At 42.2% G+C, this 17374-nt stretch overlaps 1 protein-coding gene and 1 long non-coding RNA gene across 2 annotated transcripts in view; one reads left to right on the plus strand and one right to left on the minus strand.

The window, feature by feature from the left end:
* MCRIP2 (MAPK regulated corepressor interacting protein 2) overlaps positions 1-17374 on the plus strand; it is a 215809-nt gene that overhangs the window by 25084 nt on the left and 173351 nt on the right. The gene's annotated exons all lie outside the window — the stretch shown is intronic.
* LOC144784308 (uncharacterized) overlaps positions 1-17374 on the minus strand; it is a 155660-nt gene that overhangs the window by 17239 nt on the left and 121047 nt on the right. The window contains exon 3 of the long non-coding RNA XR_013601627.1: positions 8366-8531. This is a non-coding gene — a long non-coding RNA (uncharacterized LOC144784308). The remainder of the gene's footprint in view (positions 1-8365; positions 8532-17374) is intronic.

A 17374-nucleotide genomic window follows, 5' to 3' on the forward strand; every position in this document is an offset into this window, starting at 1 on the left:
AGCGGATGTTATTCCAAATTCTGGGTGCATAGATGGAAAAGGCCTGTCATCTTGCTTTATTATTTGTAACACTTCTTAGTCTCCAGTCTGATAAGTGTCACGGCTGTGAGTATGCCGAGCACCACCAAAGATAGTGAGCTTGTCTGCAAGATAAGTGGGAGTGTTGGTCGAGATAGCTTTGTAACTGATGCAGATAGTTTTGAAGAAGGTGAAGGCCTTCAGGGGGAGCCAATGGAGTGCCATCGGGATTGAGGTGATGTTCAGGCCCTGGATGAGATGTGCTGCAGTGTGTAGGATACCCATAAAGGGTGCAATTGTGGAGTCTAGGTCATCATAGATATGACTCTGCAACTTCATAATATAAATATTTACTCCTTGTATTATCTGGTGGATGAGCAATTGGACGTAGGAGCCAGATTCAATTGTTTAGTGTTGTGCATCACAGGTAACAAACAGTAGCCAAAGCAATCACAACAGCAGAAAAACTCAAATGAAGTATAGATGACAAATATGTTTGAAACAATACAGATCGCATGTTCTTGGACTCGCAATAGAAGAATCAGCTAGGCTATGTCAGAGAAATGTTAAGGGTGCTTTTAGGGAAAGGTGATTATAGGTAGCTTTTACTATTGAAGTAAATCGCATTCCTCAAAAGAGCAAGACAATAAAACAACCTGGCTGCTATGGACATGGAGTCAGAGCCAATACACATTGCCGTCTTTGCGTGATCATAACATCACGACAACCAGCATAAATATTACTTTTGGTCCTTGGATTGAGCTACTAGATGGTTCCATGTAATTGTAAATAAATTGTAGTCCAGCCTTTCTTTCTACAAACCACTGAAATCTGGAATTGTAGTTCCAGAGAGGTGAACCAGGACCACAACTCCAAGACATTAGGGGTATTGATAAGGGAAAGCCCATAACTGGGCCATAATGTCCATGATAGGATTGGCAAGCTACAATGCCACAGCTGTTACCAATTCAAGTTTCTTTGGGCATACTGTGGCCTTTCACTCAGTTTTCCACTTGATGAGAATACATAATTCAATTTTTCTGGAAAAATAACTCCCACCCCTGTTTGTTCCATCTCGCCTTTCCCTCATACAGAGAATGGAAATCACTGGAAGCTCTTTTTTTCCTCTACAGGCAAACAGAAATCGAAACAGTGTTTTTATCTCAACTTCTCTCAAACTTTCAATCTATGTCTTAACCACACACTTTGTAGTATCTTAGCTTGAACCCTTGGCCTCAGGCTTAAATGTTCTGGAGGTATGGTGCACACCTCTTCGGGTTCATCCTACTTGTTTCATATGCAGTGCTACAAAATGTTAACCCGATGGATTGTGTGTTGCAGCATCCTTGATAAGTGTCAATGTCATCAAAGTTTACCAGATATGTGGTATCCTCAGTCCTGTGGAATAAACTTCTTGAAGAAATGTTCATGGTTTTCTTCCATGAGGCCTTTAAGAAACCGCTCAGTAACTGCTTATTCTGAAATCGTCCTCTTTCTACAAGCTGGCAATACACGAATGCTTTTCTGGGTCTTTTAGTGCTACTTAAATGCCAGGTTGATGAAGATGATGGCGTGTAGCAAGCAGGGTGCTGAATGGGATAGTGAAGGCCTGGTCTACCACACAGAGACCACTAGGAACAAACTAACACCGTACCCAGTGGGCATGGCTAAGAGCCCTTTGAACATTTCTGGAATACAAGCACAATGCCCTAGGGGAGGGGAAGTTCTGCACACTGCCATTACCCAGGACCAGTAAACCTCATGGGGCAGGCTTCTGATGGGCTGAGACTGGTCGTTCATCACAATCTGAATCCTGTGCTTACTGATAGATGTTGAAAGTGGGATCTCTAAGTTGGGGGTACTGTATGTTGCAAGGGGCCAAACCATAGACCCAGCCCTTCACCCATGTAACAGCTGAAGTCATCTTTAACCTCAGCACCCCTCCTTTTGCCTAGTGCGCAACCAAAGGCCAGTCCCAGAACCCACAGCCTCTAGAGTTCGGCGCTAGGTTCTGACCAATGGAAAGAACTTGCCCTGCATTGTCCTTGAACGGCTTCAGTGATGTCATCTACGGTGACGTGATGTCATCCATGATGTCACTGATGACTACATTTGTGATTTCACCTCTAATGTCAAACATGAGCTAATGAGCAAGGCATCACGCTGGTCTGAGTTAAGTTTGCTTAACTACCTTAACTTGCATATTTCAATGATTTGTAGGCTTTGTATCATGTACACTGCATCACAACTATTCCGTTTTTGTTTGGCTGTGCTCCAGCTTACTCCCAATGAAGAAAATCTGAGCCCATTTACTTTCTTTTACCCATGGATCTTTGACTGGATGAGCGGCAAGAGGGAGAACAAATTTCAATTTCAAAGTTTCACAGTGCAACTCATTAAGTCACACAGTAATCCAGTCCACAACTAGAAAATGGTTTAGTAGGATTTATTACAAATCCAAGAATAAGCTCTCGAAAACAACTCTTGGCATGAGCACATAGAAATACAAAATTAGTAAAAAACGTGTCCAAATCTCCCGAAGAAAGGAGCTGGATACAGAAAAGAAAGTATGATTAGTTCAATTAATATGAAATAAACTATCAGAGAAAAGAAAGTTGAATTAAGTTGCATTAATTGTGTCTCAACAAGCCGAATGAATGCTACCCTTTCCTACACGATCCTAGCAAGGATGACTGTCAGGTTCAGTACCAATATAGGAGAAAAAGAAAGAAAGGTGTCAGCAGTTGAAGTCTTCAGTCGAAGTGCTTCAAGCAAGGGTCAAGTAGCATGAAGCCAAACAAGCATAGGTCTGCACCCTACAAAGCCTCAAAAGGTGTCTGTTTCCCCCCAAATATCCACAGACAATATCGACTGCATGTGAAAGAAGTATGTCCCACATGACCTTCTCTCTGATTCTTTTCCATCTGCTAGGCTTGATTCTTTCAACTCCCTTCTCACACAGATAAGCAATCCTCTTTGTCCTTGGCCATTCTTCTTCTCCTCCATGGGAACTCATCCCCATGCTTGTTGCCACATTCCCCTCGTGCTACTTTGTCCTTTCACACCTCACTCACTCTCAAACAAAAAAATAACTCTTCTGTGCTAACTAAGAAGGCTTTATTCACACCTGCAGTGAAGACAACATATACTCAAAACATTCCACATTGAAGGGTAAGCACAAACCAAATGTTAACCGCATCGTATACTTGCACTGAAAAATACAGCGTTAGGCTAGAATAAATCACACATGAAGTTAAATTAACAAGCTTTAGGCCGGAATAATAGCTAGGGCTCCCGGTTTTATGGTATTCGTTTTTTTGACATTTCTGTCTGTATTTATACATATTTAATTTTTGCTAATGTTATCTGTATTTATCCATATTTCTTTTGGTCTTTGTGAAAAAATGAAGCTGAAATTAGTATTTTTCCACATTTATTTAACCAATAAATATGCACTCACGCTTGAATGTCCGCCAGTTTTCAGTGCTGTGAACACCCTCTGAAGTTAAATCGAATCTATAACAAAATATCGAATACAAAAATATCTACATACAAAAATATCGCAACAAAAATATCGATTACAACAATATCGACATCCTATCTCTAACAAGGTAAGTACAAAAATATCGAGAAAAATATAGATGTCAAAAATATCGGTAAAAAAAAATATCGTTTTTTTATTAAAAAAAAGTAATATTAATAAAATAATACTTATCAATGTAATAAACAGTTAAAAATATATTATATTTAAAATTAGCAAATTGTGTAATAAAAACAACTAATAATAAAGATATAATACATAGTAAATTCTTCATTAATAATAACTCTAAAAAAAAATAATAACTTATAAATAAATGGAAATATAATAAATTACAAATAAATGTATATACATAAAATAATAATATAAATAACAATTGATTAAAATGTAAAACAAATTAAAAAAAGTAAGTAAATGTTGGATAGCGTAGGGGTAAAAATGTCTATTTCCACTCCAGAGAGTGCAACAGTAGGGAAAGTGTTGGATAGCGTAGGGGTAACAATTACTATTCCCACTCCAGAGAGTGCAACAGTAGGGAAAGTGTTGGATAGCTTAGGGGTAACAATTACTATTCCCACTCCAGAGAGTGCAACAGTAGGAAAAGTTTTGGATAGCGTAGAGGTAAAAATTACTATTCCCACTCCAGAGAGGGCAACAGTAGGGAAAGAGTTGGATAGCGTAGGGGTAACAATTTATATTCCCACTCCAGAGAGTGCAACAGTAGGGAATGTGTTGGATAGCGCAGGGGTAACAATTACTATTCCAACTCCAGAGAATGCAACAGTAGGGAAAGTGTTGGATAGCGTAGGGGTAAAAATTACTATTCCCACTCCAGAGAGTGCAACAGTAGGGAAAGTGTTGGATAGTGTAGGAGTAAAAATTACTATTCCAACTCCAGAGAGTGCAACAGTAGGGAAAGTCTTGGATAGCGTAGGGGTAACAATTTATATTTCCACTCCAGAGAGTGCAACAGTAGGGAAAGTGTTGGATAGCGTAGGGGTAACAATTACTATTCCCACTCCAGAGAGTGCAACAGTAGGGAAAGTGTTGGATAGCTTAGGGGTAACAATTACTATTCCCACTCCAGAGAGTGCCACAGTAGGGAAAGTGTTGGATAGCGTAGGGGTAAAAATTACTATTCCCACTCCAGAGAGTGCAACAGTAGGGAAAGGTTGGATAGCGTAGGGGTAACAATTTATATTCCCACTCCAGAGAGTGCAGCAGTAGGGAAAGTGTTGGATAGCGCAGGGGTAACAATTACTATTCCAACTCCAGAGAATGCAACAGTAGGGAAAGTGTTGGATAGCGTAGTGGTAACAATTACTATTCCTACTCCAGAGAGTGCAACAGTAGGGAAAGTGTTGGATAGCGTAGGGGTAAAAATTACTATTCCAACTCCAGAGAGTGCAACAGTAGGGAAAGTGTTGGATAGCGTAGGGGTAAAAATTACTATTCCCACTCCAGAGAGTGCAACAGAAGGGAAAGTGTTGAATAGCGTATGGGTAAGAATTACTATTCCCACTCCAGAGAGTGCAACAGTAGGGAAAGTGTTGGATAGCTTAGGGGTAACAATTACTATTCCCACTCCAGAGAGTGCAACAGTAGGGAAAGTTTTGGATAGCGTAGAGGTAAAAATTACTATTCCCACTCCAGAGAGGGCAACAGTAGGGAAAGAGTTGGATAGCGTAGGGGTAACAATTTATATTCCCACTCCAGAGAGTGCAACAGTAGGGAAAGTGTTGGATAGCGCAGGGGTAACAATTACTATTCCAACTCCAGAGAATGCAACAGTAGGGAAAGTGTTGGATAGCGTAGGGGTAAAAATTACTATTCCCACTCCAGAGAGTGCAACAGTAGGGAAAGTGTTGGATAGTGTAGGAGTAAAAATTACTATTCCCACTCCAGAGAGTGCAACAGAAGGGAAAGTGTTGAATAGCGTATGGGTAAGAATTACTATTCCCACTCCAGAGAGTGCAACAGTAGGGAAAGTGTTGGATAGCTTAGGGGTAACAATTACTATTCCCACTCCAGAGAGTGCAACAGTAGGGAAAGTGTTGGATAGCGTAGGGGTAACAATTACTATTCCCACTCCAGAGAGTGCAACAGTAGGGAAAGTGTTGGATAGCTTAGGGGTAACAATTACTATTCCCACTCCAGAGAGTGCCACAGTAGGGAAAGTGTTGGATAGCGTAGGGGTAAAAATTACTATTCCCACTCCAGAGAGTGCAACAGAAGGGAAAGTGTTGAATAGCGTATGGGTAAGAATTACTATTCCCACTCCAGAGAGTGCAACAGTAGGGAAAGTGTTGGATAGCGCAGGGGTAACAATTACTATTCCAACTCCAGAGACTGCAACAGTAGGGAAAGTGTTGGATAGCGTAGGGGTAAAAATTACTATTCCCACTCCAGAGACTGCAACAGTAGGGAAAGTGTTGGATAGCGTAGGGGTAAAAATTACTATTCCCACTCCAGAGAGTGCAACAGTAGGGAAAGTGTTGGATAGCGTAAGGGTAAAAATTACTATTCCCACTCCAGCGAGTGCAACAGTAGGGAAAGTGTTGGATAGCGTAGGGGTAAAAATTACTATTCCCACTCCAGAGAGTGCAACAGTAGGGAAAGTGTTGGATAGTGTAGGGGTAAAAATTACTATTCCCACTCGAAAGAGTGCAACAGTAGGGAAAGTGTTGGATAGTGTAGGGGTAAAAATTACTATTCCCACTCGAAAGAGTGCAACAGTAGGGAAAGTGTTGGATAGCGTAGAGGTAAAAATAACATACTAAAAATAAATAAAAAAATTTTAAATAATAAAAAACGTAACAATTAAATAAATATAAACCATTTACAAATACCAATACATCATTATTAAAAACATGATTAGCAATAAATAATTACCTAAAACAATTAATAAAAAATACCATTTAATAATGTTTAATTACCAATTAATAATTAATTAACAATTATATAATTAAAAAAATAATTAATTAAAAAACATTATTACTTAATTGCATTTAAATTACTTCCCACCCTATTCCCCTATAAACCCACAACCCGCTACAAAATAAAATTATCAATTAATATAACTTAATTACCAATTAATTAAAATCAATTTATAATTCCTACTAATTAATAACTAATTTACTATAATTAAATAACTTCCCACCCTATTCCCCTATTAACCCACAACCCGCTACAGTACTAAAATACAAAAATTAATTAAATTACCTAAAAAGAAATTAATAACATAATAAACACATAATAATATACAAAAAAATAATATAAAAATCGATATTAGTAAGCTCGAAATTATTAACATCGATATTACTAACATCGATATTAAAATCTATCGATATTACTTACCTTCTATATTATGTCCCTTCGATATTTAAACATCGATATTAGTGTATATCGATATTTAAATTTCGATATTTTGTCTGCATACCAAATCAATGCACGTATATGAAAAATGCACATTTCATTATCCTCCTTGTGTATATCTACAGCTGTTAATGCCTCTTTATTAAAATCCCTTTCTTTTTTAACCCCCTTTCCTATCAACCCACACAGCTATTGGCTTGGCAGTCGTGGCAGACAGAATTTAGAATCACTCAAAAAACAACTGAATTTCCGTTTTTATCCATATTTAAAAATAAATACATACATGGAAATAAACGTTTTCTCTCTGTATTTATCTGTAAAAATCAGTACAAAACGGAAAACAGGGAGTCCTAATAATTAAGTCTGGGCGGTGAACTCCGCTCCGCTCGTGGAGTTTGCGGAGTTTTTCCGCACTCCGCGGAGCTTGTGGAGTTCTGAAAAACTCCGCTTCGCGCTGCGGAGCGGAGTTTTTTTCCTCGCTTGCGTTCGTCAACGTCAAGTTGGCAAGGGCAAGCAAGGAAAATCCACCTCCCGGCGAGATTTTTCCTCATTGACGATCGTCAACATCAAGTTGTCGAGCGCGAGCGTGGAAAATCAACCTTTCGGCGAGATATCTCTACGCTGGCGGTCAGATTTCTCATTGCAAGTGGTTGCGTACGCTTGCGAGCACTCGCGTTGAGAAACTGTCTGTTTGCGTTGAGAAAGCTGACGCTCTAGTAAAAATCCACTCGAGCGGTAGAAAGGAAGCAGCGCCCACTTGCGTTGTGCACGGTGCCGTTCGCGATGATTGCACAGTGGGCCAAGCATCTGGCACTGAAAATCACAGTGAACGTCATTTATCTAACGCACTCCACTGCTCATGGAGCTCCGCATAGCGCAGCTGAGTTTTTTTTGCTCTTCGCGAACTACGCCCAGGCTTACTTAATAGCCAACTTAACCAATGTACTGAGTTACATATATGTGCACATTTCTTTGTAGTTAATAAATGTAGATAATTCACCATTATATCATTAAAGCTAAATTATTAATAATAAATTCTAACTTCGCATTCAAATGATTAGACTTCAACCTACCCACATACGTTAATTACTAACATAACATCACAATATCACTTATTATCCCTTTATATTCTCATAAACTCTAATACATCCCTTACAATACTTCCATTAGGCACGTTTTATGCATAAAGTTCCTTCATGTTTACCTCTACATGGAACATTCTACATAAATGATACCCCTTCTTTTGTAATGTTAGTCATACATAATATTTGAGTGGCAATTATAGGTGAGTATGATGCACTCCTACGTTATCTCACATTGAAATCAAAATTACGCTTTCCCAATTTTATCATTCAGCTGATTCAAACACAACCTAACATAACCTTATATAAGTTTTATTTTCTGTGAATTGTATTCATGTTTAAAATAATATACCTTGTTGTTCTGCCACCTCCACAACAAGAGTCTTCGGCCATGCACTGGGCACAGGGTGTTAATTTCCCGGGCTCGACGCCAAATTCTTGTGCTCAACTAACTCAAATGGCATTCAGCTGCATGCAGAGGTACTGGGCTGTTGGTATGGGGCTCAGGAGGGAAAATCCTGGAAGGGAAATAAATACTGGACTGAAGAACAGGGAGACTGTGCAGAGATGGAGAGGGTCAGACAATGACAAACCTTGTGACAGAATAGAGACCGAGCGAGGAAGCAGGACCAGCACAGAGAAGGCAAATCAAACCTTCTGCTTTGTGAACAGGCAGGGAAAAGCACCAATAAATCAGGCAAAAGCAAGGTTTTCACTTGCTGTGCATGCGATAAAACTGTAAATTTCCCAATGAAATAGAGAACCTCATTGTCTCTCTAGAGATTATTTGTAATGATGGTCACTTCGCGAGCTCCACAGGAAGTGTATGCAGACGTGGTTCTGTAGGTGATGTTTAGTGCACAGACAAGCATTATACTCTCACACACACCTCACCCTATGCCTATATGGGCACAGCTGAAAACCCATTGGAGATTCTTAAGGAAATACCAGTATCGCTTGTCATAATTAAGACACTTTATAACTTATGTACCAGAAGATAAAGGATGGGGCAGGCGTTGTGTCCTGGTGTCCAGGAGCCAATCCCTGTACAAATGGAAGACAAATATACACAGGTGAAGAAAAAAAGTGCACTTATTGGAATACTAAAAGCCCAATAGCAGTACAAGGTGAGCAATAGAGGGAAGATTGCTTCAAGTATACAAGCATAGGCAAGGCACAGGAAACAGGAATTCAAGTGTGATCTAACAAAACAAAAAGAAAAGACAAAGGTAGAGTAAAAAGCAGAGCAATACAAGCAGAAGAAGCCTAATGACTGTAGCAAGCATGCAAGTGTAAAGTGTCCAGGTGGAGCCAGAGAATGAGCAAAACTGGCTAAGCATAAGAACACAGGGAACAGAGACAGGCAAGGCAAAGCTGGGGAATACAAGTGTGTGCACAAGTATTAGGAGCCTAGAAATGTAAGGAACAAGGGCAGACCTTCAGAGCAAATCAACAGGGTAAGCCCAAGTAGCCCAGAAACTGTAACAGAAAAGAGACATTGACTGAAAAGTAAACTACAGACCACAAAGCACAAGCAATGATTAGGTAAGATGATAAAAAACAAGAATACCGTGGAGAGTAGAATCCAAGGGTAAAGACCAGCCGCTGCATGTAAGAGTGGTGGGGCCGGCTGGGTGGGTGGAGGGGGAGGATTCGGGAGGGATCCCAAGGGAAAATTAAATAAATAATACATATTCCCTTGAGGTCGTCTCTCGAAATCCCCCCCAAGCCGGCCCCACCACCTCACTGTTCTTACCTGCAGAAGCCGCAGCTGACACACGGTGTAAGTATAGGGGCAAAGGAAACAGAAACAAGGAAATAAGAGAGGAAGCAAAGGAGCATGGAAGCAGACAAAGGGGAACACATTAGAAAGCAAAACACACAGACTGACAACAAGGAGATGAAAAAGACTGAAAGCTAAAGGCAGTATAGAGAGGAAGGCAAAATGCAATGCAGGGGTGGGAGAAAGCTGCACTTAAACATGAGACAGACCTCTCCAACAGCAATGCAGGGATAGGCCAGGAACCAGGCAACACAGGTTTGTCGATGGAGTTTTTTAAACAGAGTTTGAACATGGAGCTTTGGAAAGAATTCTAAGCAGTACAAGGCAGCAGAAGGCCAGGGTAGAGTCGCATGAATGGGCTGCAGATGACTAGTCACAGTTGCAAGTGTAATCTCATTTTCTCAAAAGGCCTGAAAAGACAATCCAGTGCTAAGATACGGCAGGTCTCATACGATTTTTAAAAAGTGCACAGCTGTGGCTGGGTTTTGTGATTACTTGACAGTGTGTTCTGGGAGGTGCTGTCCATGGAACCACTGATAGGTTCTCTTCTGACGTGCAAGCAGACGTGATGTAGGACTTTGGATGAGTTCTGCTGATTGTTTCCATAACACAGCTGGTCCCTGCACGGCATCTTGGAGAGGAAGAGATATGAGGTGCCAGGCACTCATACCCATGAACCAACGGGGGACACCATTCAACAGTGTTCAGCGGGCACTGGGCACATGGTGTGAATATGGCCATCCCCTGCACCCAGTGCCTGTGTCCCAAATCAAGTCTGCATTTGGTTGTGGCTTTTGTGTATATTATCAAAGACTAAAGGCGTAGTAGGTTTTCTACTGTTCTGTTTGCTAACAAGACAGGTGTAATCTGCCCCTGTTCGCCTCGCTCAGCAGTTGGTAGTAATAGGCACAGAAGAAAGACTAATATTTCTGTTGCTGTTGCCCTTGGGCCTGACCATGGAAGGGGCATGGTGGGTGAAAGCACCGCAGACCTACCTACCTTGGCATGGCCACATAGTTTAGGAAAATGCTTATTGTGCTTGTCAAAGGCTTAGAGGATGAAGGTAATATGTCTGTCCCTAGGTAGGTGGGCAAAGTGGGGTGTGTGTGTGGAAGTGACGCATGAATCCCTGAGGGTGGTGCTGGGGTATGGGTGGTGGCCATGCTCATCCCTCCCCGGTGCTGAGCCATTGCCAATAATGATTTTAAATAGCCTCCCCATAGCAATTGGACACGGACTGCAGTGACGACACATCTGACCCTGGGACTTCTTCAGCCAGGCTGAGCTGGATTAATGCTCCTCTCCGAGTCTTCCGAAGGCTCGCGAGAGATCAGGGTGGGGAAGCTGACACTCATCCGTAACGAAGGCTTAGACCTTTGCACCCTGGCCTTTTACCTAGGCAAAGAGAAACTCCTTAACCCCCCACCAGGGACCTGAGCAGACCAAGAGGCATGGGTGCAAGGTTCAACACTTCCTAGCATGCCAGGGAGACTATTGGCATGGCAAAAATGGACGGACCTCTTCCATCCTATTTTGCATAATGTGGCATAATGTGCTCCATGGAGTTTTTTTCTCCATCCGTATGTTAAAAATCATTGGGAGAATTTGCATTAAACAGAGAAACCTTTTCTTTCCAAATAAGTGCAAGCCGCACCATGTCTACCGTTTTTGAATGGTGAAACATTTGTTTGTTTTTAATTGAAAACATTCATCTCTCGATGAAATTAACCTCTTTATGCCACCGACCAAATCTGAGGGAAATTGACATTTTAATTCCTGTTTGCGAACAATTCAGCCAGTCAAGGGGCTTTATTTGCCTTTTTTTAAATGTGACTGATTTTGTAGAGCAGCATTAACAGGGGTATATTTCTAATTCGCCGACATGCACTGGTCAAGTACATATTGAGGGGTAAATAAATAATTAATTACCGGTACTATTTTTGAATACATTGAATAAAACAGATAGCTCAATAAATAAGAGACAGGATTCGAGGTATCTGAGTCTAACAGGCTTTAATCAGGCATAAGGGAAGGGACAGGAACGGGATAGCCTGCACGGAAATAGAATGGATGGCAGCTGCCAGCGAATGGGAATGGCATGGGGGGCTTTCAGTAACAGTACACAGTATATATATACTAAAACAATTACATTACATTCAATACAGTAGGCGTAGCAGTAGGCGTAACTCGTAGCAGTCGCGAAAGATAAGGACAAAATGGGTGTAACAAGAAGGCGTGTACAGGGCGTATACATAGACATGTGATGTAGACGTCACAGAAATGTCATAAATGGGGCGGAAACTTGGAGGGGGCTACCTGAGCAGCTGGGACCTTTAACCTAGTGGTGCGCGCAAACAGGCTATGACGTGTTACCAGGGAGAACTGGGGGCTATGACTTCTGCGCTAGAAGAGGAGACTAAAGTCTGCGGTGTCAGGACGACATGTGCCTATATTGTATCTGGTATCTGGTGTTTGGAGTACATGTTGATAGAAACTAAAAGTTATCAGGGCAAAGGCTACTTGACACTAGGACTGGTGCATGCATTATTCTACATGTATTGCATGAGCTAGGAATATTCTACGAATATTAATACAGTATTTCTCTTACATGGAGACAGAAAGACTAGACCATGGCTGGAACTGTTGATGCGGTTCAGTAGCTTAGGAGTGCAAAGACGAGAGGCTGGACTGATAACTAGAAGCATAACATACTCTTGGCAGACAGGCAGGCAGAGCCAGGCCCGGCCGGGCACCGCGCTGCGCGGAAGTAAGTGAAGGGTCAGGGATGCAGGTGGGGGCTGTATCGCTCCTCGGAGCGGGTTCAGAACCCTGGAGCTGAATCTGATGTCCGGGCCCTTTTGAGGCCTAGAAACGGGGACAATTCAATGAATTAACGTGTACACTGTAAATCGTGGTAACATAGGCCTAATACTTGTTGCTTTCACGAGAACTGGAAACTGACATACTAGAGTTGGACACAACTGTAATTGCGTCTTTAATCGATCATAGGGGGATACATGCATATCTAATCATGCACATATAACATAGGATGGGGAACACGTAGGCACATATAACACGGCAAAATTTACTTTTCCACATTCCCTCCTTGTGCCCTACGTTTCCATCAGGAAACATCAATATTCATGATACCATCTATCTGTTCATATAGCATCATTTGCTCGTCTCGAATTGTCTTGGAACCGGACTTAGGACTAGGAATACAGGATGTAGCGCACAAGCCGCAAATCGCAGGGCCACATTGTAAACAGAGGCAGCAACTGAATATGATCATTACTGCTATACCTATAAATGACAATACTTTCCATCCCCAGGCAGATATGATACTCCAGAGTCAACCGGACCATGTCCAGGTGCCTGGATCTTGGTGTAACTGATGGGCAATTTTATGAAGTCTGGTTATAGCTGAATAAACAGACGGCGCGTTATTAGGAATGAAAATGCAGCAACTAGATCCGATGACTCTACAAGCTCCTCCTCTATCGGCCAGTATGATGTCAAGGACGAGACGATTTTGGAGCACGACAAATCTCATAGCAGATTGCTCTTCAGTTAAATTACCTAGAGCGGAAGTAGTCTCATTCACTACTGCTTCAAGGGTTCTGGTTAACCTACGTATTAACTTACTATTCTGGACAGGGCCTATAAAGAAAAAGAAACCTTTATTGAAGTCTTGATATTGTTCTAGAGCAGTTTCAGTTTGGTCGACAATTGGGGACTCAGTCTCCCTTCTATGTCTAACGTGTACTAGATGTGTGTTTCTGTGATAATCGGATGGGGCTAGAAAAACTGGTGGCAGTAGGAAGGCAATGTAACATGTTCCATCCCAATCGAGGGGCAGACGTATATATGCGGTCTGACCACAAACAAAATAAGAATGACGTGAGGCTTTGAAAATAGATTTCCCACTGTCACTATACTCGACAATAGTAGTACAATCACTAGGTCCTACATGTGCGGAACCATTCTTTCTGACACATAATTCGCCTTTAACTGGTAGTACTGAAATAGCAGGCAAATCTGGAGTAGTATCGGACTGAACATTCAGAACCATGAAATTCGAGGAATAATTACCTAAATCATATACTTCGTTTTCTAGATCTAACCCTGTTCTATGGGAAAAACCTTGCTTGTCTGGGAAACATGTTCGATTCAGAAGGGACATATCAGTTGAGGATGACGTTAATGTGGACCATGCTCCACACGAACCATTGTGTGAAAACGGATAAGGAAAGAGTGGCAGAACTCCCTTCGGTGTCTGGAAAGGGGGAAGTCGACCACACACCCAACAATTAGTGGCATTGCTGGTCTGGTGTGAATAGTGTAACATTCTGATAAATGTGTTATTACGCATAGCAAGACGATAGGATAACTCGTGAGGAGGCAGGTCACTAAATGTGTGCTCTACTGTAACATTAGGAAACATATGTACATGTGAAATAGGAAAACATAAATGAAAAGCATAACTTATGCAGGTAACCATAAGACTCAGAAAAAATAAAAAGAATAGAACGATAATACATCTTTTAGAGTTTTGACTAACTCTCTCACTGTGTGGGTCTATCTCATACATGTCAGGAACCTGTCTAACCGCTTCACCCGAGAGGGACTTAAACAATTAAACTGGCTGACTTATTTTACTAGACCGGAGTTTTGCTTTATACTCCTGCTGCGGAGTTTTCTCTAACAGGGGAAGTTTAGAGTCTGTGTCTGGACAGTCCTTAAGAACGGGGCAGTCTTTGATAAATGTCTTTGGCCGCAATCCATGGAATTTCTTGATGTGGCTGGTATGTACCCAGCCTTTGCGTCCTTCGAGCTTGACGGCGGTCCTTGTTGTTAATAACACCAGCTGGGGCTCCTTCCAACGGGGCTCCAACGGACTTGAACGATCGAAATTGCGCACCAGGACGAATTCTCCCGGAACGACTTCATGCGGTTTCACCTCAGTGTTGTCTGGAAATGCAGCGGCAACCTGTGAACGACAAGAGTGTAGGGCAGACATCAAGGAAGCTAGGTAATCTGTCAGCATATTACTGGAAACGTCTGTAATCTTTCGGGGCATAGGTGTACCCCACATGTTTGGAGGTCGGCCGAATACGACCTCGTACGGGGACAGACCTGATCTAGAGTGTGCAACCATTCTCATATAAAAAAGGGCAACTGGCAGTGCTACCAACCAATCTACGCCTTTTTCTGTACATACTTTTGCAATGCGGATTTTCAATGTCTGATTATGTCTCTCAACTAGACCAGCTGCTTCGGGGTGCCGTACACAATGGAACTTCCACTGGTACCCTAACAGAAGGGAAACTTGTTTCATGAGTTCAGATGAGAATGGCTGGCCGTTGTCTGAATACACGACCCTTGGCAAACCATAGCGGGGAAAATACTCACGAACCAACTGCCTGGCAGTGGTCGCGGCTGTGTAATCTGGAACTGGATATGCTTCTGTCCATCTGGACAAAGCGCATACGACTACGAGGACATACTTGAAACCTCGACATCGCTCCATCTGAATATAATCCATCTGGAGGACTTCAAAAGGGTGGTCAGGAGGATGGAATCCACCTTGTTCCACCGGGACACTTTTACCTGGATTGAACTGACAACAGATCATGCAGGTACGCACTTTCTGCTTGGCTGCTGCTCGTAAATGCTTGTTGAACCAAATGTTCTGGATACTGTCTAACATGGCCTTTTCTCCTAGGTGTACTGGACTATGTGCGGTATTAATAATGACTTGAACCATTGAGTCGGGGAGAAACCATGTGGCTTTTCCCTTCGTCAACCATCCTTGATCTGTCTGGACCCCTCCTTGTTCGGACCATTTCTTGATTTCATCAGAGGTAGCATGTGACTGGATATCTAGTACATCTTGTGTAGGGTCCTTAACTGTCATACAAATAGTCTGATCTGGAATGTGTGTCGATGTCTTGTTAACTGGAATGTCTGGAGTCTGAGCTGTAAGCTTGGCTGTACGATCTGCCAGATCGTTACCTTGGGAAATAATGTCAGTGACTTTCGTATGTGCCTTGCACTTCATGATAGCGATAGCTGTCGGTAAATGTATTGCATCTAGCAGAGCTTGAATGAGGAGACCATGCTGGATCTTGGTTCCATGAGAAGTCATGAAACCTCTTTCCTGCCAGAGCACTCCAAAGTCGTGTACGACTCCGAATGCATACCGTGAATCTGTGTATATGTTAACTTTCAGGTTCTTGGCACGTATACAGGCTTGGGTCAGAGCAACTAGCTCTGCTGCTTGAGCGGACAGGGTATCAATACGATGTGTTTCTATAACTTCGGTGTCAGTAGTCACTGCATACGCGGCTACTAGTTCTCCTGTACTTGTTCTCATACATGAACCATCCACATAAAGTGTCAGGTCGGGATCAGGTAATGCAATATCTGTCAGATCTTGTCTTGGCTTTGTCATAGTGTTAACAACTTCCACACAGTCATGTGTAGCAGGATTTGAAGTAACTGACGGTAACAGTGTAGCAGGATTTAGAATGTTGCAGCGTCTGATTTCTATGTGTGGCTGAAACAGTGTCAGTTCATAACCTGTTAAACGTGCAATTGTCAAGTGCTGAGTCTGTGTTCGGTTTAAAAGAACTTCCACGGAGTGTGGAACTTGTACTGTCAGGGAATGTCCTTACACTATGGAATCACTTTGTCTGATAGCTAGAGCTGTGGCTGCAACTGACTTGAGGCACGCAGGCAGAGCCTGGGCCACTGGATCTAATGTGCTCGAAAAATAAGCACAGGGCTTGTATTGTCCTGCTTGATCTTGTGTGAGAACAGATAATGCAGTACCATCACGTTCAGTGACAAAAAGTGTAAAAGGCTTACTGTAGTTCGGTGTTGCTAGAACAGGTGCTTGGCATAAGGCTTTCTTTAACTCATTAAAAACAAGTGTATGTTCCTGGGTCCAAGGGAGGACAGTCGATGTGGCTGCCTCCTGTGTCGTTAACTGTATCAGTGGCTTGGCTAGAAATGCGTACTGAGGAATCCATTGTCTGCAGTAAGAAGTGAGGCCGATAAAAGCTCGTACCTCCTTCTGTGTCTTGGGCTGTGGAATACGTGCTATTAACTGGATACGGTCAGGTGTCAACTGCCTACCCCTCTTGGACAGTAAGTGTCCTAAGTAGACCACTTGCTGGACACAGAATTGTAATTTGGAAGGGGACACCTTGTGCCCCATCTCGGCCAGAAAATACAGAACTGTAAGTGACGCTCGCTCGCAGTCACGTTCAGAACGGGCTGTGATCAGTAGATCATCGACATACTGGAGCAGGGCAGTGTCAGTTGGCATGTGAATATTGTCTAGTTGTCTCTTAAGTGCTTGACTGTAAATACTAGGGCTTTCTGTAAAACCTTGAGGTGCTCGTGTGAATTTATAGCTTCTTCCATTTAAACAGAAACCGAAAAGGTACTGGCTGTCTGGATGAATGGGGACACTGAAGAATGCGTTCTTGAGATCGATAACTGTGAAGAACGTAGCTCCAGAATCAATGGCTGTCAAGAGGGATGAAATATCTGGGACTACTGGGTACTGGG

This window comes from Lissotriton helveticus, chromosome 10 (assembly GCF_964261635.1).
Source record: "Lissotriton helveticus chromosome 10, aLisHel1.1, whole genome shotgun sequence".
Classification (NCBI taxonomy): Eukaryota; Metazoa; Chordata; class Amphibia; order Caudata; family Salamandridae; genus Lissotriton; species Lissotriton helveticus.